The 25,334-nt window shown below is 45.2% G+C and overlaps 1 long non-coding RNA gene across 2 annotated transcripts in view; it reads right to left on the bottom strand.

Moving 5' to 3' along the window:
- LOC105492400 (uncharacterized) overlaps positions 1-25,334 on the bottom strand; it is a 245,953-nt gene that overhangs the window by 129,288 nt on the left and 91,331 nt on the right. The gene's annotated exons all lie outside the window — the stretch shown is intronic.

Here is a 25,334-nt window from a genome sequence, read left to right as displayed (position 1 = left end):
CACTGATACTTCTCATGAACATGGGTGCAAAAATCAAAGACAAAATATTGGTGAATTAAATCCTGTCTATATTTTAAAAAGAGCAAGTTGAGTTTGTTTTAGGAAAGGTAGGTTGGTTTTACAATTAAAACTCAACTAATGTAATTGGACACATTAACAGATTAAAAGAGTAAAGTCATATGAGCATCAACAGATGCATAAAATGCATTTGATAAAACCCAACATCCATTCAGGAAAAACAATGTTAGGAAACTAAGAATAAGAGATAACTTCCTTAATTGAATAAATAGTATACTAAAAGCATTTCCTATAGCAAGTATTATACCTACACAGTGGAATACTGTACACCTACCCCTGAAATCAGGACCAAGTAAAGATGCCCGCTAATGACCCTACTTACCACTTCTACTTAACATTTTATTACAGATACTACCCAATGCCCAAAGCAAGCAAAAAATAGCAAAAGGTTTAAAAACTGGAAAGGAAGAAGTAAAACTGTTAATCCATATTTCTATATACCAGCAACAGAAAATTAGAAAATGATATTTTTAAAAGGCTGTCCACTTATACTAGCCGCCAAGATATATCAAATGCCTAAGACTAAATCTAACAAAGAGGTAGCAAGTCCTCTACACACAAAACCACAAAACATTATCGATGGAAACCTTAAAAAGATGCAAATAAATAGGCAACAATTCCCACACATGGACGTCTCTATAATGTAAACATGTCCGTTATTCCCAGATTAATCAACACACTCAGTGCCCTCCGGTCAAGACCTCAGTCTGCTTCTCCCCAACCCTGTCAGTCCTGGCCGTGAGCTGGGCACAGGGCCCCCAGGGCCACCAGGTCCATGCTTGGGGAGCCCCGCCTGTCTGCCTACATTCCAGAACTAGAACTTACATTCTCAGTCAGGACTGGGTTACAAGTTCTCAGGTGTTACCTCCAATCACCAGACATTCCTGGCATCATCTTCAATGTGGTCTCTTGTGCATTTCCTGGTCAGCCCCTTATATCCTTACCTCCTCCATCATGCCCTGAGGACACTACCTGCAGCCACCTGCCCCATTCCAGTAGGCACACGCAGTGTCCAGGCCCCACTCTCCCCTAAAGCAACAGAGTCTGGAGTCAAACTGGCCCAAGTTCTTGTCCCAGCTCTGTGAGCTGCTCAAGCTATGCCCCTCCTGAGCTTGATCTTGCAAGGTCGTGATGAGAATTCGGTAAGATATTATGCAAGGACCACCTGTCCAGGTACCTGATACATAGTAGATGTTTCAGAGAAGAGAGATGAGAGATGGTAGGAAAACCCACTTTGCTGTGGGAGTTCTCACAACTTCCTTCTGGGCTGTGAGATCTGAGGTTCTGGGTTTAAGTCACACTCACCAAGATTTTCCTCTGCCTCCTGAAATATGCTCAGTCCCCTGTGCTTGTCTGTCCAGACTTCCCCGTAACACAAGTATTCTAAACATACTACTCTACTCCAGCCCAGCGTAGAGTAAAATGAAGTCTTCAGAGTACAAATCGGTGGCAGGTCCCACCCAATTATGACTGATTTCATGTGACGATCCTGAGAGCCTAATAACAGCCACATGATGTTGCAATAGCTTTGGAATCCTTCCTTATTCCAGACCTCAATACCTGCTTTGGAAACACGCTTCTTAGGTACAGTTTAGGTTTTCTAGTTTATGTATCTCTTACTGAGCATCTACTGCTCATGTTACGTGCTTTATCTCCAGACCTCAAAAAAAACTTTACAAAATATTCCCATTTTACATATGAGAAAAATGACATCCAAAGAGGGCTGGTGTCTTCCCCAGGATCACACAGGGAACAACTGCTGCAGCTGAATTTACACACAGTTTAATCCCACATCATGCTGCCTCCCACCACCAATAGGTGGGGATGAGTTTCTGGGCCCGCCTTCTACTGAGCCCTGGGGATTTTGCCACATCCAAGCAAGCATGACTCTTCCATAGAAGCATTAAGTAGATGGGAAGGAGGTAAATTCTTTAAATGAATTTTCCATTAGACCACAGACTCAGAGGTCACTTCTCTACATGGTCTTACAAAGACCAACAAGCCAGTACTCAATTCAGTGTTCAGGATTGGTTTTCACTAACGATTCATATGTGTTGAGAGTACAACCTGGAGAAGGTACAGGAAGTGATCCTTTCAGGCATCTCCCTGCCAAGGTCCTGGGCTCTTGAAGACAGAAACAGCAGTTCCCTTGTGTGTGCTTCCCCAGAGGCCACCTGGCATTGCGCATCTCATCACAGTTCTAAGAACCTCACGTGTGAATTGAACATTCAGCTACAAGACAGGAAGAAACTCACATGAAGTGAGCGGTGACTGAGCCAGGCATCAGGCTGAGTGCTATCCATGTGCATCTCATCATTACACCATTTTGCAAAGGAAAACCTGAGGTTTAAAGAATTTAAGTAATGAACTTATAAAATAGGATTAAAAAGAGATGCCTGCCTCTAGTTAAAATGGAGCAACAAAGACCAGATGTATCCTCTGCCTGAAACAAACAAACAAAAAAAAAGTGAAAGTATATATGAAACAACAGTTTTAAAGACACTATATATCAGGCAACAAGGCACAGGGGTCCCTGATGGGTGGCAAGCAGGTGAGAGAAGCCTCACAGCTGTTCCAGCTTGCTCCCTGGACACAGCTTTCAGACCACACCAAAGCACAGCCAAGCCAGAGCCTACAGATGCCCTGAGGTGACAGTCTGGGGAGACCAGTTTGTCTTCAGGACAGAGTACCAGGGAGGAGACAGAAAGAGCTCTGGAGACTTGCAGAGGGCTCCTCTGGACTATTCATAGAGTACTGATCAGCACACACAAGTGAGGAAACTACCAAGGGTCAGGGGAGAACCACCTGAAAGATAAGGTTACAATGTCCAGTGCTCACACAGGACCAGAAACATTGCCTGCTCCCACCAGTCACACTGGTTCACAGGACACTGGTGGACTCTGTGGACTACAAGGAAGGGTTTTGCTTCAGGGGTGTGGTACAATAAACCTTAGACTGAGAACGTTTCCAGTTCTACCCAACAAATCTTAAAATTCCAAAGGGTCAAACTGTTTCCAAGTCATTTAACCATATTCCACAATAAAGTTCAAAAAGGAGGGGGAGTTCAAACCATCCAGCACCCAACAAGGTAAAATTCACAATGTCTGACATTCAATCAAAAATTACAAGGCAGGCTGGGCGCAGTGGATCACGTCTGTAATCCCAGCACTTTCAGAGGCCAAGATGGGTGGATCACTTGGGGTCAGGTGTTCAAGACCAGTGTGGCCAACATGCCAAAACCCTGTCTCTACTAAAAATACAAAAATTAGCTGGGTGTGGTGGCATGTGCCTGTAATCCCAGCTACTTGGGAGGCTAAGGCACAAGAATCACTTGAACCCAGAAGGTGGAGGTTACAGTGAGCTGAGATTACACTACTGCACTTTAGCTTGGGTGACAGAGGAAGACTGTCCCGGAAAAAAAAAAAAAAATTATAAGGCAGATAAAGAAGCAGAAAAATGCACAATAAATCAATGAATCAAAACCCATCCAGAACTAACAGAGAGTCATAGTTAGCCCCCTCACTTCTTTCAACTCTTTGCTCAAATATAACTTTCTTCATGAGACCAACTCCACCTATGCCATTTAAAATTGCAACATACCCACCCCGTATTTTTAATTGACAAATAATAAATTCTATATATGTATGGGGTACAATGTTATGTTTTAATATATGTATATATTATGGGATGATTAAATCAAGCTAACTAAAATATCCATCACCTCATCTACATATGATTTTTTGTGGTGAGAATACTTAAAATCGACTTTCTTGGCCATTTTCAAGTATACAATACATTATTATTAACTATAGTAACCATGGTATTCAATAGATTACTAAAACTTCTTCCTCCTGACAAACTGAACTTTGCACTCTTTGACCAATATCGTCACAATCCTCTACCACCCCAGCTCCTGGTAACCACCATTCTACTCTCTACTTCAATGAGTCCAACTACTTTAGATTCCACATATGAGTATTTGTCTTTCAGTGTCTGGCTTATTTCACTTAGCATAATGTTCTCCAGGTTCATCCATGTTGTTGCAAATGATAGATTTTTCTTGTTTTCTAAGGCTATAAAGTAATCTATTGTGCGTATACACCACATTTTCTTTATCCATTCATCTGTTGAGGGACACTTAAGTTGATTCTGTATCTTGGCTATTATGAATAGTGCTGCAATTAAACATGGGAATACAGATATCTCTTCAACATACTGATTTCAATTCCTTTGAATATATACCCAGAAGTGAGATTGCTGGATCACATAGTAATTCTATTTTTAATTTTTTGAGGAACTTTCAAACTATTTTCCAAAATGACTATACTAATCTACAATCCCACCAACAACATGCAACACGGTGCAATGAGAAACATCCCTTTTCTCTACCTTCTTGCCAACACTTATTATCTTTCATCTTTTTGTTAGTAGCCATTTTAACAACCGTGAGGTGATATCTCACTGTGGCTTTAATTTGCATTAATTTAACGTAACACATTTTTGCATTAGTGATGCTGGAGATTTTTTCACATAGCTGTTAACCATTCATGTTTTCTTTTCAGAAATGCCTGTTCCAGTCCTTTGTTCAGTTCTTAATTGGATTTTTGTGTGTGTGATTGAGTTGAGTTTCTTATATATTTTGAATATTAACCCCTTATTAGATGTATGTTTGCAAATATTTTCTCCCATTCTGTAGGTTGTCTTTTCACTCTGTTATTTCCTTGCTGTGCAGAAGCTTTTTAGTTTCATGATATCCTATTTGTCTATGTTTGGTTTTGTTGCCTGTACTTTTAAGATACTACCAAGGCCAGGCATGGTGGGTCACGCCTGTAATCCCAGCACTTTGGGAGGCTGAGGTGGGTGGATCATGAGGTCAGGAGTTCAATATCAGCCTGGCCAAGATGGTGAAACCCCATCTCTACTAAAAGTACAAAAAATTAGTCGGGTATGGTGGTGGACGCCTGTAATCCCAGCTACTTGGGAAGCTGAGGTAGCGAAACTCTCTCTCAAAAAAAAAAAAAAAAAATTGTCCAGATCAATGTTTTGGAGATTTTTCCCTATGCTTTCTTCTAGTTGTCTTAGAGTTTTGGATCTTACCTTTAAGCCTTTATTCCATTTTGAGTCAATTTCTGTATATGGTGTGAGATAAGGGTCCCATTCCATTCTTCTACATGTGGATATCCAGTTTTTTCAACACCCTTAATTGAAGAAACTGTTTCCCCATTGTGTGTTTTTAGTGCCTTTGTCAAAAACTATTTGGCCATAAACTCATAGGTTTATTTCTGAGTTCTCCATTCTGTTCCATTGTTCTATGTGTCTGTTTTCATGCCAGTACCATACTGTCTTGATTACTATAGTTTTGTGGTATATTTTGAAGTCAGTTTGATTCCCCCATCTTTGTTCATTTTGCTCAAGATACCTTTGGTTATTTGGGGTCTTTCATGGTTTCATATGAATTTTAGGATTTTTTTTTCTGTTTCTGTGAAATATTGGGATTTTGATAGGGATTGCACTGGATCTGTAGACTGCTTTGGGTACTACGGACATTTTAACGACATTATTTCTTCCAATCCATGAACATGCCACCCCACATTTCTGATTTTCTTTACCTGATCCTTAATAGTCACTCATCAAATTTTTTTGTTTGTTTTTTGTTTTTTTTAAGACAGAGTTTTTGTTCTATTGCCCAGGCTGGAGTGCAATGGCACAATCTCAGCTCACTACAACCTCCGCCTCCTGGGTTCAAGCGATTCTCCTGCCTCAGCCTCCCAAGCAGCTGGGATTACAGGCACCCACCACTATACCTGGCTAATTTTTGTATTTTTAGTAGAGACGAGGTTTCACCATATTGGCCAGGCTGGTCTCAAACTCTTGACCTCAGGTGATCCACCTGCCTCGGCCTCCCAAAGTGCTAGGATTACAGGTGTGAACCACCATGCCTGGTCTCACTTTTTTTTTTTTTAATGAATGACTCTACCATAGGAAATATTTTCCAGCAGTGGTGAGACTAGGAAAATGTTACTGTTTATGCATTCGTGAGCTCCTTTTTTCTGACTACAGACTGAAAAAAAAATAAAAGGAAATTGACAGGACAGGAAGAGGTGCTTCTGTTTAACCTTGGGTTATTTGTCTTTCCCCAAAACTTCATTTAAAAAACACTAAAAATGTTAATCTTCTTAGAGGATAATAGAAAAGAGATCATCTGGAGTTTATAAAGCATCTTGGTTAATAGGTTCATTTTAATAATAGCTGATCTTTTCATCCACAGAGAGTCTGTGCTGCCAGCTCAGCAAATCTCCTCAAAGACTTCCCAGGGTGTGCTTTATGGCTAAGATATCATAAAACACAGAGGGCGGCTGCCATTCTCGGAGAACAATAACACCCTGGCCTAAAACCTGACAAGTTATTTGATTCATTTTATAAACTCATTTTTACAAACTTTTAAACACTGCTGTGCCAGAACTCATCAACACAATTTCCCATTCACGGAAGGAAGGACTTGCCCAAGGCATGGCTGTCACAGTGAAAGAACTGCGGACGCAGGACCAGACCCAGGCCTTGACTGGATGGGAGTGCACATAGAGCCCACCCCGACAGACCCTCACCTACTCCCAGAGGCAAGGGGTCATCTTGCCACGTCTGCTCCCTTGCCTGCCATCTCAGCAGCATGTCCATCTGGCCTCCAGTCTCCTGCTGGGTCTAGCATATTCACCTCCCTAATTCTTAAAGTGCCCCAGGTTTGAGCCCTTTAGCCTTCTTTCTTGCAGTGTTCCCATCCTCACCCCAAAACCTTACACTTTACACTGCAGACCCCTTGCATGCTTGTATCCTCACTCTGCTCAGCTGTTCCTATCTCTGCACCATTGTTCACGTGACACCTTCTCCTAGGAATGCTGTCTCCCACCCTACAATTGTCACAACCTGAGCCCTAGAGATGTAGAGATGAACGGAAAGGTGCCCCCTGCCCACTGAACAGCACCAAGGCCAGACAGCTAGAGGCTCTGCCCATCATTCCCCAGGACTCAAGAAGCCTTCTGAGCAAACAAATGTCAGCCTCCCTCTGGGGAAAATACCCTCAAAAACAGGTTTTTTTTGTCACAGAGGGTCAAAGTGTAAAGACATAAAGTGCTTAGAAAATATAAAACAATGGCCGGGTGCGATGGCTCACGCCTGTAATCCCAGCACTTTGGGAGGCTGAGGCGGGCGGATCACGAGGTCAGGAGATTGAGACCATCCTGGCTAACACAGTGAAACCCCGTCTCTACTAAAAATGCAAAAAATTAGCCGGGCGAGGTGGCGGGCGCCTGTAGTCCCAGCTACTCGGGAGGCTGAGACAGGAGAATGGCGTGAACCCAGGAGGCGGAGGTTGCAGTGAGCCGAGATCGCGCCACTGCACTCCAGCCTGGTCGACAGAGCAAGACTCTGTGTCAAAAAAAAAAGAAAAAAGAAAAGAAAAGAAAATATAAAACACTAACACGTGGATTCCTTATTGGCCACTTTCATGAGACCATCGCAGACACTGTGCCTCTGACCAAAGCATGAAGCAGCCGACACTTTACACTCTGCATTAAAGCTCTTTATGGACTGATTCTGCCGGTGAACACGTATGAAATACACACTAAAATAGCTCTGACTATGCGTCCAACACAGAATGAGAAGACTCACCCTAGGCTTCAGGGAGTCCACAGCACAGAGACCAGTCAGATCTGCACAAGTGGTGCTAATTCACAGCCCAGGAATGGAGTGTGGCTTGTGGATCTGCACACATCTCACCCAATTGTTCTAATGGAGTCAGCTCCCTTTTCCGGGGCTGCATCAGGGTTCAGCTGCCTGTAATTCACTGTGGCCACTGGGCAGCTGCCCCAGCCCAGGTCAGGCCTCTGACTGGCCACAAAGAAACCTGAGCCCCAGGTCGTCCTCAGCTCTGGGGGACGTCTAACCTTCTATGCTATTGCACTTTATTTTTTGTTTTAATTTTATTCCAAAAATGGCAAAATTATTACTTTAGTTGGCCTGCAAATAAGAGTTAAGTACTTATTAAGTTGTAAAAAGGAGTAAGTATGTTATAAAATGGACTCTAATAGGCTTCTTCCCTCAAAAGAAGCAATTTAATGAATACAGTTTGACTTCTGCTCAATTAATAATGTGCCCAGTCACTCCTGCTTTGCAAGAAGTGACTATATGTAGATGATATTATTGTAGGACCCAATTTTTCCTGCAATTAGCTGCATACATTTCTGACAGACTAATTTATGTATGAATGCTTCTTAAAAGCAAAGGCATTTTGCATGTAATTGCATTCCTTTGTAATCCATCTGTTGATAAATTTGTGTGTGTCTCTGTTTATTGGCTAATGCCTCCCGCTGCTCTAGGACGACAGGCACAGGAGTCAAAATATTTTGGGGATGAAATAAATAATAAAGGGTAATTGAAGGCCAGATGTAGGCTGCTGGAAACGTCTCCATGGGTGTGGTGAACCCCGATGTCGAACTTTTTACTGCTGCTGAGCAGAGAGTGAATAAAAACATGATTAACGCTGTTGCTCTGGATTTGCTTGTTTGCAAGTCACGCTCTGTAGCAGGTAAAGGTCATCATAAGTTTGCTGCACTTTGATTTCCAGTGTCATGTGTGGCCCTCTTCACTGCACATCCACCAAAAGTGAAGCAGGGCAGGCTGCATTGCTTGCCACAGCAAGGGAGGCTGTAGCCACGGCAAGCCCCAGGGGACAGTGATACGAGGGAGTGAGTCCAGAGGGGCTGGCTGCAGGATTTGAGCAGAACTTGGTGATTTGGGGAGAGTCCAAGGAACCGGGGTCTGCTGTCAGGAAGTAGAGGCAGTCCAACAAGCAGGCATCTTGGTAATTTTCACGTAAGAGGTGAGAAGAACAGGCCAAGGCTGAGTGGTCAGGGAAGAACAAGAATCAGTGGAGAAGCCAGGCTATGCCACGGCAGCCTGGGAGCCTTGTCTGCACATCTGTGTGGGCATGGCTCCAGAGTCTTGTTCCCATCTTGATCCATCACACTCGCCCACAGCCCTCCATCGGCCCGGCTATTCTGTGCAAGTGTGTGCTCTGCAGGGGGCCCTACAGCCTGGCTGGCAGCAATGGGTCAGCCCTCACTGTGGGGCTGCATCTCTGAGCAAATGCATGGTCAAAATGGCCTTCCTCAGCACGCGTGGGTGGGGACATCCAGCCTCGGAATGGAGCTGAGGGAAGAAGAAAGCTCACTGACCTAGGGCTTGAGAGGCAGAGCTGGAGTCCCACTGAGTGCAGGAGCGTGTTGCCAACACCTGCTGTGACACTCTCGACAGTTCTGTCAGCACCAGACCCACTTCACAGATGCGGAAACTGAGGCTCCCTGAGATGAAGTGACTGGCCCAAACTTAGCACATATTTTGCACACAATTACATAATTAGGCACATGATTACATTATAGGTACATAATTACATAATTAGATGCATAATTAAGCAATAATTACACAATTAGATGCACAATCAGGCACATAATTAGCAAGCGGGCTGGCATTTGGCCCATGGGGGTTCTGACTCCGATCCTCCCGTCTTTCCACTGCACCAGTGTGCCTGGGTCAGGACCCAGGACGCTTGCAGGGGTGCTGCTAAGCACAGGGACCCTGTGAGTATCTGTTGCCACTCACTCCTGCCATGATGGAGCAGGAAATTGAACCTCAGATCACAAAGCCAGTGGGATCCAGCTTCAGGGGCGAGGGTGGGGGTCTGGCTCACTGCAGAGCCTGGACTCACTCTCTTTACCACCGCCATCCCTGAGAAAGGGAAGAGGCCCTTCCTGAACACACTGGTGGCCTAGGCACTAGGGCCTGGCCCTCCATCCTCATCTGCAGAGGCAGATACTCACAGAGGAAAACCAGGGCTGGGACCACAGAAGGCCAGGACCCTGTGGCTGTGGAAGGAGCCTCCAGCCAAGCCTAAAGGAAGAGGTTTCAAGGCAGCTTCCTGGAGGAGGCCCCCTGAACTGAAGGGCAGAGAGCAGCTACCTCTGAAGACCTAGGAACAGCATGATGCATTTAAGAAACAGCAGCCACAGGGCGGCCCTTCCTGTCCCCACCATTGTGTGACAAATCAAATTCTCAGTGAAGGCACAGAGTGAGCAAGCGGTGTAGCTACCACTCAAGGTTGGGCCCACCCGTGTCCAATATGCACGTTTGTTCTGTTACTGGTCTGCACACAACAGATGGAATTGAGCTCCACTTCGAGATGGCGGAGGAAGGATGAGGGGAGACCAGACCCTGGCCCTGCCACTAGCCCACTCCATGTCCTGGAGCAGTGCATCCCCCCGGTCTCTCCAGATCTGAAGTGGACGATGGCCTGAGTCCATGCTTTCACATCATGTTCGCAGAGCACTGTGGACTCACAGGAGTGTCAACCCTGGGGAGGCGCAGCCACACAGCCCAGAGCCCGTTCCAGTCTGGCCCCATGCTGGAGTTGACTTTGGGATGCATCTGGCTCTGCTGCCATCTCTCTGGGACCTCCTGTTCAGAGGAGCCTCTGGGAGTGACCACCCTCATTCAGGCTCCCCAAGTCTCCTGGGTCCCAGCCAACAGGGCTGATACAGCCGTGTGAGGTTCACCTGAGTGCCTGCCCAGCATGTGGGCATTCATGAGACTGGTCTCTGGCACACAGCGCCCTCTGCCCTTGGCCTTTCCTGCCTACCTCACTGCTGCCTCCACACCTTGTCTGTCCCACTCCCATGAGGCCAAGTAGCTTAGGGTGCCCTCCTGTCAGGGGAATTTGCATTTTATTAGGATAATTGAATATTTGTGACCCAAATAAATGGGAAGCTCCCCGGCCACACAGCCTCTGCCAAAAGGAACTACCCCAGGTTCTACTTCAGCCATGAATGAGACTTTGCGGTGGTCTTTAGCCCAGAAACACACACCCTGCAGGGCTTTTGGGGACTCAGGAACCAGTCCGCTGGACTCTCAGATGGGGAAGCGCCTCTCCCATCTGCTCTCAGAGGCCCCCATTTGGCTTTCCATGCTGGAGGGGAGGCCCCCATCCTGACCACAGCCCAGGCCCCACAGCCCGCGCCCCCAGGAGGCTCACCTAAACCACAGATGGCCCCCAAGATTCAGGCACCAGGACAGGGGTCGGGGCAGGAACGTGAGGAAAGGTCCTTCTCAGGAATGTCAAATCCTCAAGGGCTCCTCTTGCTCAGCCAAGGCTCACCCCCGTGTGGCCGGGAGGGGAGACACCCCTGTCACAGGCTGTGCTCCTGCTCTGCTGGCCCCAGCGTCTGAATCGCTAACTCTCAGCATTGTTAAGACACGCAGCTGGGTCACTTTTCCTCTGGGTCCTTTTGGGACTGAACTTAATCTTGCAATTTACATTTTCCGATAAACCATTCCTGACTTTGGGTAAAAGACCGAGGTCAGACTAGAATCCTTTCCCTCTCCTGTAAATTAGTGCTTTCTGGTTTGGTTTTTGTTTGCTCGCTGGCTTTGCTTGGTTTCATTTACTTTTGTCTTTATCTTGAACCTCAGAGTTGCAAACCTGGACCAGCAGCTGGCTCCTGTATAGCAGAGGGGAAGTGGGGCCTCCCGTTTCTTTCCAAATGACTGAAAGCATAAATCCTGTTGGGACGGCACCCAGCAGACGGGACAGCAGAAGAAAGGAGGCGGAGTCTTCCCTGATCCCACAGCAAAGTGCTAGTGGCCCAAGGCCTGAACTTGCCAAAGCGCTCCAGTGAACTCACCCTTGAGCGCAGGCTCCTGTGCCTTCCTGAAGACCCCCTCAATGGGCCTGGCTCTGAGGAGGAGGGGAGCACCGTGCCTGGGGGACGAAGGAGCCGGCGTATGTCCAGTAACTCCTGACAGTTACACCATCCACCAGGTCAGACTGTCCATCATTTTTCCGGCTCTGCCCAGAATGGGACCCCTCCCCACAGCGAGACTGGACCAGCGGGAGAGACCTGGCCCACATCAAGAGATCCAATGGCTTGTCAGCAGCCAGCCACTTTTGCTGTCTCAAATGTTTGAACTGAGAGGCAAAGAAACTATCAGCAGTTGGTGAGAAAAACTTTAAACTGAAGGGCTCATGTTGAATTGGGTGGCATGGTCAGATTAGACAGAGGCACAGAGAGAAAGAGAGAGAGAAATAGAGACAGAAACAGACACAGACAGACAGAGAAACAGAGGCAGAGAGAGAGACAGAAACAGAAAGAGACAGAGACAGAGCACACAGGGGATAGCAAGCCAGGAGAGGACAGCAAGGCCCAGCCACCGAGCAAAGAGGAGGTTGGGGTGGCAGCCCTGTGCACACGGCTGTCCTTCCCAGTCCTGAGGGTCCCTTGCCGCAGCCTGTCCCATCCCCACAGCTGTCCTACGCACAGTAGCTGAGAAAATCGAGACACTGAGATTTCAAGTAACTTATTCAAGGTTGAGCAAAGACAAACCTGAGAGAAACAAGAAATGGGGAAAGGATTCCCTATTTAATAAATGGTGCTGGGAAAATTGGCTAGCCATAAGTAGAAAGCTGAAACTGGATCCTTTCCTTACTCCTTATATGAAAATTAATTCAAGATGGATAAGAGACTTAAATGTTAGACCTAATACCATAAAAACCCTAGAAGAAAACCTAGGTAGTACCATTCAGGACATAGGCATGGGCAAAGACTTCATGTCTAAAACACCAAAAGCAACGGCAGCAAAAGCCAAAATTGACAAATGGGATCTAATTAAACTAAAGAGCTTCTGCACAGCAAAAGAAACTACCATCAGAGTGAACAGGCAACCTACAGAATGGGAGAAAATTTTTGCAATCTACTCATCTGACAAAGGGCTAATATCCAGAACCTACAAAGAACTCAAACAAATTTACAAGAAAAAAACAAACAACCCCATCAAAAAGTGGGCAAAGGATATGAACAGACATTTCTCAAAAGAAGACATTCATACAGCCAACAGACACATGAAAAAATGCTCATCATCACTGGCCATCAGAGAAATGCAAATCAAAACCACAATGAGATACCACCAGTTAGAATGGCAATCATTAAAAAGTCAGGAAACAACAGGTGCTAGAGAGGATGTGGAGAAAAAGGAACACTTTTACATTGTTGGTGGGATTGTAAACTAGTTCAACCATTATGGAAAACAGTATAGCGATTCCTCAAGGATCTAGAACTAGATGTACCATATGACCCAGCCATCCCCTTACTGGGTATATACCCAAAGGATTATAAATCATGCTGCTATAAAGACACATGCACACGTATGTTTATTGCGGCACTATTCACAATAGCAAAGACTTGGAATCAACCCAAATGTCCATCAGTGACAGACTGGATTAAGCAAATGTGGCACATATACACCATGGAATACTATGCAGCCATAAAAAAGGATGAGTTTGTGTCCTTTGTAGGGACATGGATGCAGCTGGAAACCATCATTCTTAGCAAACTATCACAAGAACAGAAAGCCAAACACCGCATGTTCTCACTCATAGGTGGGAACTGAACAATGAGATCACTTGGACTCGGGAAGGGGAACATCACACACCGGGGCCTATCATGGGGAGGGGGGAGAGGGGAGGGATTGCATTGGGAGTTACACCTGATGTAAATGACGAGTTGATGGGTGCTGACGAGTTGATGGGTGCAGCACAGCAACATGGCACAAGTATACATATGTAACAAACCTGCACGTTATGCACATGTACCCTAGAACTTAAAGTATAATAATAATAATAAATAAATAAATAAGTAAAAAAAAAAAAAAAAGAATATCTTACCCCAAAAGACATCATCACTTCATGATTTTTCAAAACTTCAGTGGCTGAAGCTCGAAGTGGAATCAGTAGGGCGGCGGCCCTAGGAGGCCATTTTTCCTTTCGCCGATGCCATTGTCCATTCATCAGTGGTTGACAGTGCTCCAGCACCGCCTGCGCCCTCGGAGCTCCCGGGCACGATACACCCTCCATGGGGACGTGTGTGCTAACGGCCAGGTCTCGCCTGAGAGCCTCGCAGACCTCAGGCAGCCCCCTTCCTTGAGTGCTTGCCCTTCAGTGATCTGGCCCCTTTTTTCGATAACTGAGAGGAAGCCCGGCACACAGGCTGCCTTCTCTCTGTGCTCGTGCTCGTGCACACCTGCCAGGAGAGATCCTGCACACAGACAACACACAGATAGCGCTGGGAAGAGCTGTTCTGTTTACAGCTCTGCGCTGTCTGGGAAACACGGACAGACGTTGAGGATGGGGTGGTTTCCACCGGCCTGACCGCACCTGGATCCCCAGGCCTGCTCAGTGAGGCCCTTGATGAAGCCGGCAGAACAAAGACTGGAGGGAGAGTTTCCCCACCCCAGTAACGAGGAGCACCGCAGCTTGCCCGCGTGGTTAAGGATTTGGTTACCGGAACAGGTGAGGTGGCTCCCACCTGCTGCCTGTGAGATCTGGGGCAAGTCCCACCATCCTCCTCACCTGCAAAACCAGAGTGACGGAATGACACCTCCTGATACTAATCAGACGACGAGGCTCAGCACCCAGCACGCCCCGGCATGGAGGGACCCACACAGCCTGTTGTTGTTATTATTATTACTAGGCACGAGCGAGGCCGGGTGGGTTAATTCCATCTCTACCTCCTTCTTCGCAGGAACAGTGACTGAGAGACTGTTCTGTCGGGGTCCTCACACTGTCTCCAGCTCCGGGCCCTGGTGTCCAAGCCTGGCTTCTGGGCACATCCACAGCCTGGTCCTAACGTCCTGGGTGCACGTAGCATGCAAAGGACCTGCCTTCTCGCTCCAGAGATCTCTGTGGCTCAAACACCCTCTCTCCCAGGGTGGGGGTGGCTTCTCTGATGTCTCATGGGTCTCTCCCCCTCCCAGCCTTCTGTTGCTCCCTTCGTGAAGGTAGAACCCTCCTTCCACTTCCCCTTTCAGGGGACCCATGTGTCACCAGCAGCAACCTGCTCTTGACAGCCTGGGCACCACCGTGGGGTCCAGAAATTGCAGCCATCCTAAACCTGCATCTGTGGGCTGGGCGTGTGCACACCAGGTCCTGGAGGGCTCCTCATCCTGTAGCTCATGAAGATGAGAAAGGTGTTTGCAACCTTGAGGGCCCCGCTGCGAGCACTGGGCTCCACTCTAATTGGAAAAGCCGGGGAGCTTGGGCCGACCCTGCCTTTCCTCCATCAGTGAGCAGAAACCACACACACCTTGATATATTGATGCTTATTACATTGTGTCACTCAAAGCACAATCAAACCAGTGACTCAAAACTGCATTGTTTCCAGACCATACACACACACACACACACACACACACAATCACACCAAAGTCCAGGTAGAATACAGTCAACTTACCTGGAGAGTTATTCACATTAAATTGAGGGGTTTGTGGAATTAAAATCAGTATACTCACACAATTCTCTCTCATAATAACAGATGGGGGAATGGGTGGGTGCAGAATTATGGAATTAAATACATTTCTTGACAACAATAATACAGTTTATTTAACACTATCAAAAATGAAATGATACCTAGACATAAATCTAACAAAACATATTTAGGATTAGTGCACTGGAAATTAGAAAATGCTGATGAAAGAAATCAAAGAAGGCTTAAAAATTTGAGTTACAGCATGCTCATGGATTAGAAGGCTCAGCATAGGAAACATGCCAGTACTCCCAAAATTATTCTACATGCTGAACACAATTCCTAACAAAAACTTAGCAAGAGTTTTTGTACAAATAGACAATCTCATTCTAAAATGTATATATGGAAAGGGGAAAAATAAAGATAAGAAAGTGGGAGGAATCACTCTTCTTGGTGTTAATGTTTCCTGTGTAACCACAGAAATAAAGACAGTATAGTTAGTATTGACAGAGACATAGACATATTGGTCAATAGGAAAAAACAGGGAACCCAGAAATAGACCCAAACAAAGAGATCCACATAGATGTATTATGAAAGTGGAAAAGCAGGCCGGGCGCGGTGGCTCAAGCCTGTAATCCCAGCACTTTGGGAGGCCGAGGTGGGTGGATCACGAGGTCAGGAGATCGAGACCATCCTGGCTAACACGGTGAAACACCATCTCTACTAAAAAATACAAAAATCTAGCCGGGTGAGGTGGCAGGCGCCTGTAGTCCCAGCTACTCGGGAGGCTGAGGCAGGAGTATGGCGTGATCCCGGGACATGGAGTTTGCAGTGAGCTGAGAGCCGGCCATTGCACTCCAGCCTGGGCGACAGAGCGAGACTCCGTCTCAAAAAAAAAAAAAAAAAAAAAAAAAAAAGTGGAAAAGCAAATTAAGGGAGGAAGGACAACATTTTCACCAAATGGTGCTACAGCAATTTGAATCTCCATAACCCAAAACATGAACCTCAACCTAAGTCCCACACCTTCTACAAAAATTAACTAAAAACAGACTTAAGTGTACAATGAAAAATTCTGAAACTTCTAGTGAAAAAATACAGCGGAAAATCTCTAAGACCCAGGGCTAGGGGTGGCGTTCTTAGAATTGACACCAAAAGCCCAATCCAGAAAAGGAAGGCAATAAATCAAACTCATCAAAAGGAAAAACTTTTACTCCTCAAAAGATCATATGAAGAGGATAAAAAGACAAGCTATGAACAGAAAGATTTTTTTTGTAAAATTATTTGCGGACCACATATCAACAAAGGACTTGCCTTTAGAATACATAGAAAGTAAACTCAACAATAAAGAAAACAAACCGGCCGAGCGCGGTGGCTCAAGCCTGTAATCCCAGCACTTTGGGAGGCCGAGACGGGTGGATCACGAGGTCAGGAGATCGAGAGCATCCTGGCTAACACGGTGAAACCCCGTCTCTACTAAAAAATACAAAAAACTAGCCGGGCGAGGTGGCGGCGCCTGTAGTCCCAGCTACTCAGGAGGCTGAGGCAGGAGAATGAATGGCGTGAACCCGGGAGGCGGAGCTTGCAGTGAGCTGAGATCCGGCCACTGCCCTCCAGCCTGGGCAACAGAGCGAGACTCCGTCTCAAAAAAAAAAAAAAGAAAAGAAAAGAAAAGAAAAGAAAAGAAAAGAAAAGAAAACAAACCAATTAGAAAATAACAAAAGACATGACCAGATACTTCACTGCTGAGCATATACAGATGTCAAAAAACACATGAAAAGATGTTCAATATCATTAGTTATCAGGAAATGCACATTTAAGCCACACTAAGATATGACTATATGCATATCAGAATGATTAAAATGTTTTAAATGATAAAACCAAATTCTGGTGAGCATGCTGAGAATCATACATTGACGTTGGGAATGTAAAATGGTACAGCCACTCTAGAAAACAGTTTGGAAGTTTCTGTGAAACATGCGGTGGTAGTTAGCTACACATGTGATAAAATTGCCTAGAACTATATGTACATGTGCACACACGCGTGCACACTCACACACTCACACACACACACAAATGAGTGCTTGTAAAACTGGTGAAATCCAAGTAAGGTCTGTGGGTTATACCAGCGTTAATCTCAGGTTTCATATTGTACTATATTTATGCAAGATGCATTCTTCCTTCAAAAGTCATCCATTAACACTGGAGGCAGCTGGGCAAAAGAAATACAGTACCTGCCCCCGACATTTTTTATAGTTCCCTCTGAATCTACAGTTATTTCAAAGTAAAAAGTTCTTTTTAAGGAGCAGTCTTTTTCAGAGACAAATAAAGAAAAAAACTATTTTCTGAAGACTCCAGCAATCGAATTCCTAGATCAACTGTAGAATTCTCACAAATTCTTTGCAGACCCTTGGAGTGAAATAACAGCAAACCATAGCCTGAACACAGTGAGATGGAGTGTTCTGGGGGAGACCTGTCAGGTCTGAGCAAATGGAATGCATGTTCTGTGGTCACAACCCACTTGAGCCTTTTGAATAAATGTATGACTCCCCTCGATGAGCAAGCTGGGCCTGAGCCCCAGGCCAAGCTTTGACCTTCTCCAGCCATAAAGCTGGGTGCTGCTGCTGTGTCTCCTTTCCCTTCCTAGAGCATCTCTGGGAACTCAGGGAGCATCTTACATTATTTAAAAATATGGCTTCAGGCTCTAATCAATGAACCTACAGAGGACAAACCTGGTTTCTACAGAAGTCTTCCAGATGGAGTGCGGTCTGCTCATGCAATGACAGCTTCTATAGCAGCGTTATTGAGGCATTAGCACGGTATCAGGGTGAGCAAGGAAGCTGGCCTAGGCTTCACAGAGTTTGCTTTAAGCATAGGCTTGGCTAATTCCATTCTAATTAAATTTAGATAGAACTCTCCACTGCTCCAAAATAGAACAAAAGTAAACTTTACCAGCTCAACAACTCTGCCATGAGACATGTGCTCTAGTTTGAAGCAAATGTTCTCAACAGAGACCCTCACACTGGGATGGGGAGGTGTCCATCAGTCCAGAAAACCTCAGAGCCATTTTCCTCTAAGCTGACTTCTTTTTTTTCTTTTTTTTTTTTTTTTTTGAGATGGAGTTTCACTCTGCCTCACAGGCTGGCGTGCAGTGGCACGATCTCAGCTCACTGCAGCCTCCGCCTGCTGGGTTCAGGCGATTCTCCTGCCTCAGCCTCCCGAGTAGCTGGGACTATAGGCACCCACCACCATGCTCGGCTAATTTTTTTGTACTTGTAATAGAAACAGGGTTTCACTGTGTTGGCCAGGATGGTTGCAAACTCCTGACCTCAGGTGATCCACTCGCCTTGACCTCCCCGAGTGAGAGAATTACAGGCATGAGCCACCGCGCCCAGCCCTGACTTCATATCTTTTTAAAGCAAGAATGTGAGTCCCTTGCTTCTACTGCCAAAAACAACAACAGCCAAATTCTATCAAGCATCTACTGTGGCAGGCACTCTCACATTATCATGCCCACTTTGCCAATAAAGACCTCTGGATTCTGAGTGATAAGGTGATCTGCTCAAGGTCACACACACCACCAGTAAGTGCTAGAGCTGGAATCTCACCCCCAGTTAAGCCTAGTCCAAAGTGCATGCTCTTTCCAGCCCTCATTGCCCAGGCGCCCAGCACTGTGTTCAGTGTTATGAAAATGAGAACAAAACTAAGGGCCATGCCCTTAAAGAGTGAGAGCCATGTATGCATGACAATGCAAGAGGAGTCACTGGGTTCAGTGCTTGTGCACTAGAGCATGAGAACAAGGCAGGTTTGAAAAGGGTGGAGGCCAGAGGGAAGGGTGGCTGGAGAGGAGCAGCACCTTGGAGAATAATAGCACTCGCAAGGTAGCAGGTAGGGTGGGTATGGCATGGTTATTGTACTGGGGTGCCGAAACTTACACATTTCCACTTTATTTCATTTTATTTTCTATCTAACTTTGACTTCCCAAAGCAGGTGTCCCTGAGGATGGGAACAAGTCAGCATATCAGGAAAGTTATAGTGTTTGTTATACTGTTTAATATATTTTACTTTTGAGAAAAAGTGAAACAGATTTTTCCAACCCCACTCTGGATGTAGAACAGCTGACCTGCCAGGCGAGTGGGTCAAGCAGGCTCATGATAAAAGCAGTCATTATTTATTGAAGAAAATGTGTGTGATCTTTCATTCAGTCACTTATTTATGTCCTGTTTTCCAAAAGGATTTCAGGGAGTGAACAAACACCACCTTTGTGCTGAGGTTTTTACAACACTTGTTTCTTACCACCATGCCCCCAACACCTCTGGGAGGTGCATTTAGTTGTCCACATGGGGGCAAGGGCCAAGCACAACATGGTGTCTCCAAACTCTGACGTCAGGGAAACAAGGTCACCTGCTAGAACCCAACTACACATCACATCACACAATATGGACAAAAAGAAATCTAACTCCATCTTATAGGGACAGAATGATTCACTCACCAGGATGAGATTAGTTGACTAAAGACAATTAGTTACCCAAAGGTTATAGTTTATGACCCTGAAGGACATCAACTAGTTTTGTATCTAACCCAGCAAACCTGTCCTAAGACTTCTTTATTAAATTACATATAAATGCCTAGCTCCTCAAATGTTCCTTGGACTGGTTTTCACATTGTACTGGCTCCATCATTAACTGATGAGCTAAATAAGCTCTTTGACATATGTTTGTTTTATTTTGACATATGTTTGTTTTATATTTGCATCAGAGTCATGATTTTTTCAACTTTTACTCTCAGTGGTACATGTGCAGGTTTTATTCTATAGATAAATTGTGTGTCACAAGAGTTTGGTGTACAGATTATTTCATCACCCAGGCATTAAGCCTGGTAGCCATTAGTCATTTTTCCTGATTCTCTCCCTCCTCCCACCCTCTATCCTCCGAAAGGCCCCAGTGTATGTGTTGTTCCCCTCCCCATGCATTCATGTGTTCTCATCGTTTAGCTCCTACTTGTAAGTGAGAACATACGGTGTTTGGTTTTCTGTTCCTGCATAAGTTTGATAAGGATAATGGCCTCCAGCTCCATCTGATATGTCTCTGCAAAGGACATGATATCATTCCTTTTTATAACTGTATAGTATTCCATGGTGTATATGTACCACATTTTCTTTATCCAATCTATTATTGATGGATACTTGGGTTGATTCCATGTCTTTGCTATTGTGAATAGTGCTTCATGAATGTATGCATGTGTGTATCTTTATAACAGAATAATTTATATTCCTTTCGGTATATACCCAGTAATGGGATGGCTGGGCCAGATGGTATTTCTGTCTTTAGGTCTTTGAGGAATCACTACACTGTCTTCCACAATGCTTGAACTAACCTACACTCTCACTGACAAGCATAGAAACATTCCTTTTCTCCAAAACCTTGTCAGCATCTGTTATTTTCTGACTTTTTAAAGATAGCCATTCTGACTGGTGGGAGATGGTATCTCATTGTAGTTTTGATTTGCATTTCTCCAATAATCAGTGATGTTGAGCTTTTTTCATATCATTGTTGGCCACATGTATGTCTTCTTTTGAAAAGTACCTGTTCATGTCCTTTGCCCACTTTTTGATGAGATTGCTTGCTTTTTCTTGAAAATCTGTTTCAGTTCCCTGTAGATACTGGATATTAGACCTTTGACATTTGCATGGTTTGCAAAAAATTTTCTTCCATTCTGGAGGTTGTCTGTTCACTCCGTTGATAGTTTCTCTTGCTGTGCAGAGCTCTTTCATTTAATTAGATCTCATTTGTCAGTTTTTGCTTTTGTTTCAAGTGCTTTTGGCATCTTTGTCGTGAAATCTTTGCCTGTGCCTGTATCCTAAATGGTATTGCCTAGGTTGTCTTCCAGGGTTTTTATAGTTTTGAGTTTTACATTTAAGTCTTTAATCCACCTTGAGTTAGTTTGTGTTTATGGTAGAAAGAATGGGTCCAGTTTCAGTCTTATGCATATGGCTAGCAAGTTATCCCAGCACCATTTATTGAATAAGGAATCCTTTCCGCATTGCTTGTTTTTGTCAACTTTGTAGAAAAATCAGATAGCTGTAGGTGTGTGGTCTTCTTTCTGGGTTCTTTATTCTGTTCGCTGATCTATGTGTCTGTTTTTGCACCAGTACTATGCTGTTTTGGTTACTGTAGCCATGGAGTACAGTTTGAAGTCAGGTAGCATGATGCCTCCAGCTTTGTTCTTTTTGCTTAGGATTGCTTTGGCTATTCAGCTCTTTTTTGGTTCCATATGAATTTTAAAATAGTTTTCTCTAGTTGTAAAGAAGATCAATGGTAGTTTAATAGAAATAGCATTGAATCTATAAATTGCTTTGGGCAGTATGGCCATTTTCATGATATTGATTCTTCCTATCCATGAGCATGGAATGGTTTGCCATTTGTCTGTGTCATCTCTGATTTCTTTGAGCAGTGGTTTATAGTTCTCCTTGTAGAGATCTTTCACCTCCCTGGTTTTCTGTATTCCTAGGTATTTTATTTTATTTTATTTTATTTTTTGGCAGTCATGAATAGGACTATGTTCCTGACTTGGCTTTACTATTTTTGATGTACAGGAATGCTAGTGATTTTTGCACATTGATTTTGTATACTGAGACTTTGCTGAAGCTGTTTATCAGCTTAAGAAGCTTTTGGGCTGAGACAATGAGGTTTTCTAGGTATAGTATCATGTGGTCTGCAAACAGGGATAGTTTGACTTCCCCTCTTCCTATGCCCTTTATTTCTTTCTCTTGTTTGATTCCCCTGCTTGGCCTTTTTTTTTTTTTTTTTTTTGAAATGGGATCTCGCTCTGTCACTGGGCTGGAGTGCAGTGGCACAATCTCAGCTCACTGCAACCTCCAACTCCCTGGTTCAAGCGATTCTCCTGCCTCAGCCTCCCAAGTAGCTGGGCTTACAGTCACATGCCACCACACCCAGTTAATTTTTGTATTTTTAGTAGAGACAGGGTTTCACCATGTTGGGCAGGATGGCCTCGATCTCCTGACCTCATGATCTGCCTGCCTCGGCCTCCCAAAGTGCTGGGATTACAGGCATGAGCCACCACACCCAGCCTTTGCCTACTTTTTAATGGGGTTGTTTGTCTTTTGCTTGTTAATTTGTTCAGAGTCATGATTTTTAACCTTAGAAAAATTATGCCTTCACAAGCTAGACATGAAAACACAAGGTATCGTCTCTGGAACAAACAAGGACTTTGTGGGCAGCCAGATGTGGGCTCAAGTTAAAGTCCTGCTACTACTAATCAGGACAATGTGCAAATTACTTCACCTCAGATGTCTCCAGCTTCCACATCTGCAAAATAAAGATAATATGTGCCTTGCTAATTTGTTGTGAAAATTAAATGAGATAATACACAAAAGCATTTAATTCATTGCATGAACCTGGTAAATGGCACCTATTACTATCGTAAATATGGACAATATTACTGATAACCATTGGAGTATCTGCCCTTAAGACCACATTGCCCCTTCCTAAACTTAATTAGACAGGAATGGAGACACAGGACTGAAATTTGAACTATAGAGAGGTGGAGTTGAACCTGAGGCTACTAGTACTATCCCTGGGCCTCCTTCCTCCTCTTTAAAGTGAGAATAAAATGAAAATAAATTCACCTTCTTGCTGTGAGGGTGAATGAGAAAATGTGTACATGGTTTCTGAGAAGGTGTTTATAAAACTCTGCAAGGTAGAACCTCACCCCCGAGTTCTGGCTTTCCAGGGCTCCAGTGGACACACCATAGCCCCAGTTCCACCTTGAAAACTGGCAACTTTCAGCTATGTGTGCTAAGTGGAGGAAGCTGGTTTATAAAGAAATTAAACTCGACGTGCAGAGAAATGGAAGCAAAGGATACTGAGGCAAAAGAGATGAGAGAAAAAAGAAATATTAGAAATCCTGGAGGATTAAAGTACCCTCATGAGGCCCAGGTCCCCGCCTGGGATCCACCAAGTACCTCTGAATACTTACCATAAATATTTCTTTATAGTTTATGCTGCAATGGAGTGTTTTCACTTACTATTGGGTGACTTAGACTAACATTATTATTGCTATTATTATTACCTTACCATTATCCTGAGGACTCACACAGAGAATGAGACAAGGCTCCCATTTTCAGCTGTGAGGTCCAGCAAGTTGCAGGAAGGGCAGGACACAGAGCAGGGCTGGTTGCCCTGGGTTCTCCAACTTCAGCTCAGAGTGGTCCTGGAGGACCAGGAGACCAAGCCTCAGGTAGCCCCTGCATCAAACTTTGGCATCAAATCCCAGCATCAAACCCTCACCTCTTTCTATATGAAGAAAACGAAGTTCCCTTCCAGCCCACTCCACCACATGTGCCCTTTTCAAAATTCACCAAGAGAGAAATGATCTGGAGATTATGCAAATACTCCATCCTTTGCAGGTAAACCTCACTTTAACAAATATGCATCTGATTAACAAGGGAAGGTGTTTGCTTTATAGATCTCACCTCGGCGTTCCTTCTGAAAGCCAGCTTTCCGAGTTCATTTAAACATGCAATTTCCAGCCTGATGCTTTTCATGTTATATAGGGTAAGGGCATAGACCTTCAATGCACATTTCCTGTTGATAAATGCACACACCTGTGTATCCGTGATCCAAATCATGGCACCCGGGAGACCTTCATGGCCCTTCCCAGTCCACCTCTGGTCCCACAAGAGGGTCACTGCTCTGGTTTCTACCATCAGAGATCTGTTTTGCCTGTTCTTGAACCTCATATAAATGGAGTGATAGGGTATATCGTCATTTGAGTGTGGTTTGTTGCACTCAGCATAAAGATATGGGATTTATCCTTGTTGCACTATCAAAAGTGCATTGTTTTTTAACGCTAAACAGTGTTTCAGCATTTGGAGATACTGCATCTTTGTTCACCCATTCATCTGTGGGATATTTCAGTTGTTTCCAGTGTTGAGCTATTCTGCTTCAAGCTGCTATGAATAGTCATATATTGGGTCTGTGTGGATATATCTTTTCATTTCTCTTGGCTAAATACTTAGGAGTGAAATTCCTCTGTTGGAAATTGTCCAACGTATGTGTGAAGTGCAGAAAAGCACCCCAGGCTCGCCCTGGGCCTGGAGAGCTCGGTCTGGCCACGGTGGTGCTTCCAGCAGAAGGGTGTCCCTCGGGGGCGAGCCTCTGGCTGGCGGACTCGCAGCTTCTGTTTCAGCAGGACGCCTACTCAGGGAGGACTAATAAAAATCATAGCTGTTCATCCACCGCACTCTGGACTCGTGCCTTAGGGCCCGGAGCCCCAGGTCCTGTGCTGTTACAAACAGGATGCTCGCCCAAGAGTGCAGGAGCCGGGCTGCAGAGGAAACGCGCGTCTGAGGCTCTCTGCTTTTCTTTCTGGTTGCCAGAATAAGTGTAATTCGGGGTATTTTAAAAGTATCAGGCACTTGTTAGGAACTTCGTAGAAAAGACGCCTCTGCATCACTATCAGCCTCCCAAATTTAATACAGAATTCCAAAATCAACAACTCCGCTCGGACACGGAAACAAGCCTCCCCTGGGGCCCAGCCAGCGGTCCCAGTCCTCAGGCCTCCGCTGCGGGTGCACAGACCGGGCCGGCCTGGGGCGGGGCTGGCGGGGCGGGGAAGGCGGGGGCGGCGCGGGCCCGGCTGGCACCAGAGGATGGAGGGGAACCGGCACCATAAGCACCTTCCCGGGAAACGCTGCCTTCCAGCGCAGCCTGAAGAGGCAACAGAGAGAGCCCGGGTAGAAAGTGAAGTGCGTTCCCGGTGGCACCTCCGCACATAGAGACCACCAGTCCAGAAACTCCCGCAAAGATTGGGGGTCGGGGGACACAGGCCGGAGGGGCCAGACCCGGTGGGGACCCGTGAGCCCAGGAGAGAGGAAGCTGCTACCGCAGGCTATGA

This window comes from Macaca nemestrina, chromosome 11 (genome assembly GCF_043159975.1).
Source record: "Macaca nemestrina isolate mMacNem1 chromosome 11, mMacNem.hap1, whole genome shotgun sequence".
Classification (NCBI taxonomy): domain Eukaryota; kingdom Metazoa; phylum Chordata; class Mammalia; order Primates; family Cercopithecidae; genus Macaca; species Macaca nemestrina.
This window is presented reverse-complemented; position numbering and strand designations above follow the sequence as displayed.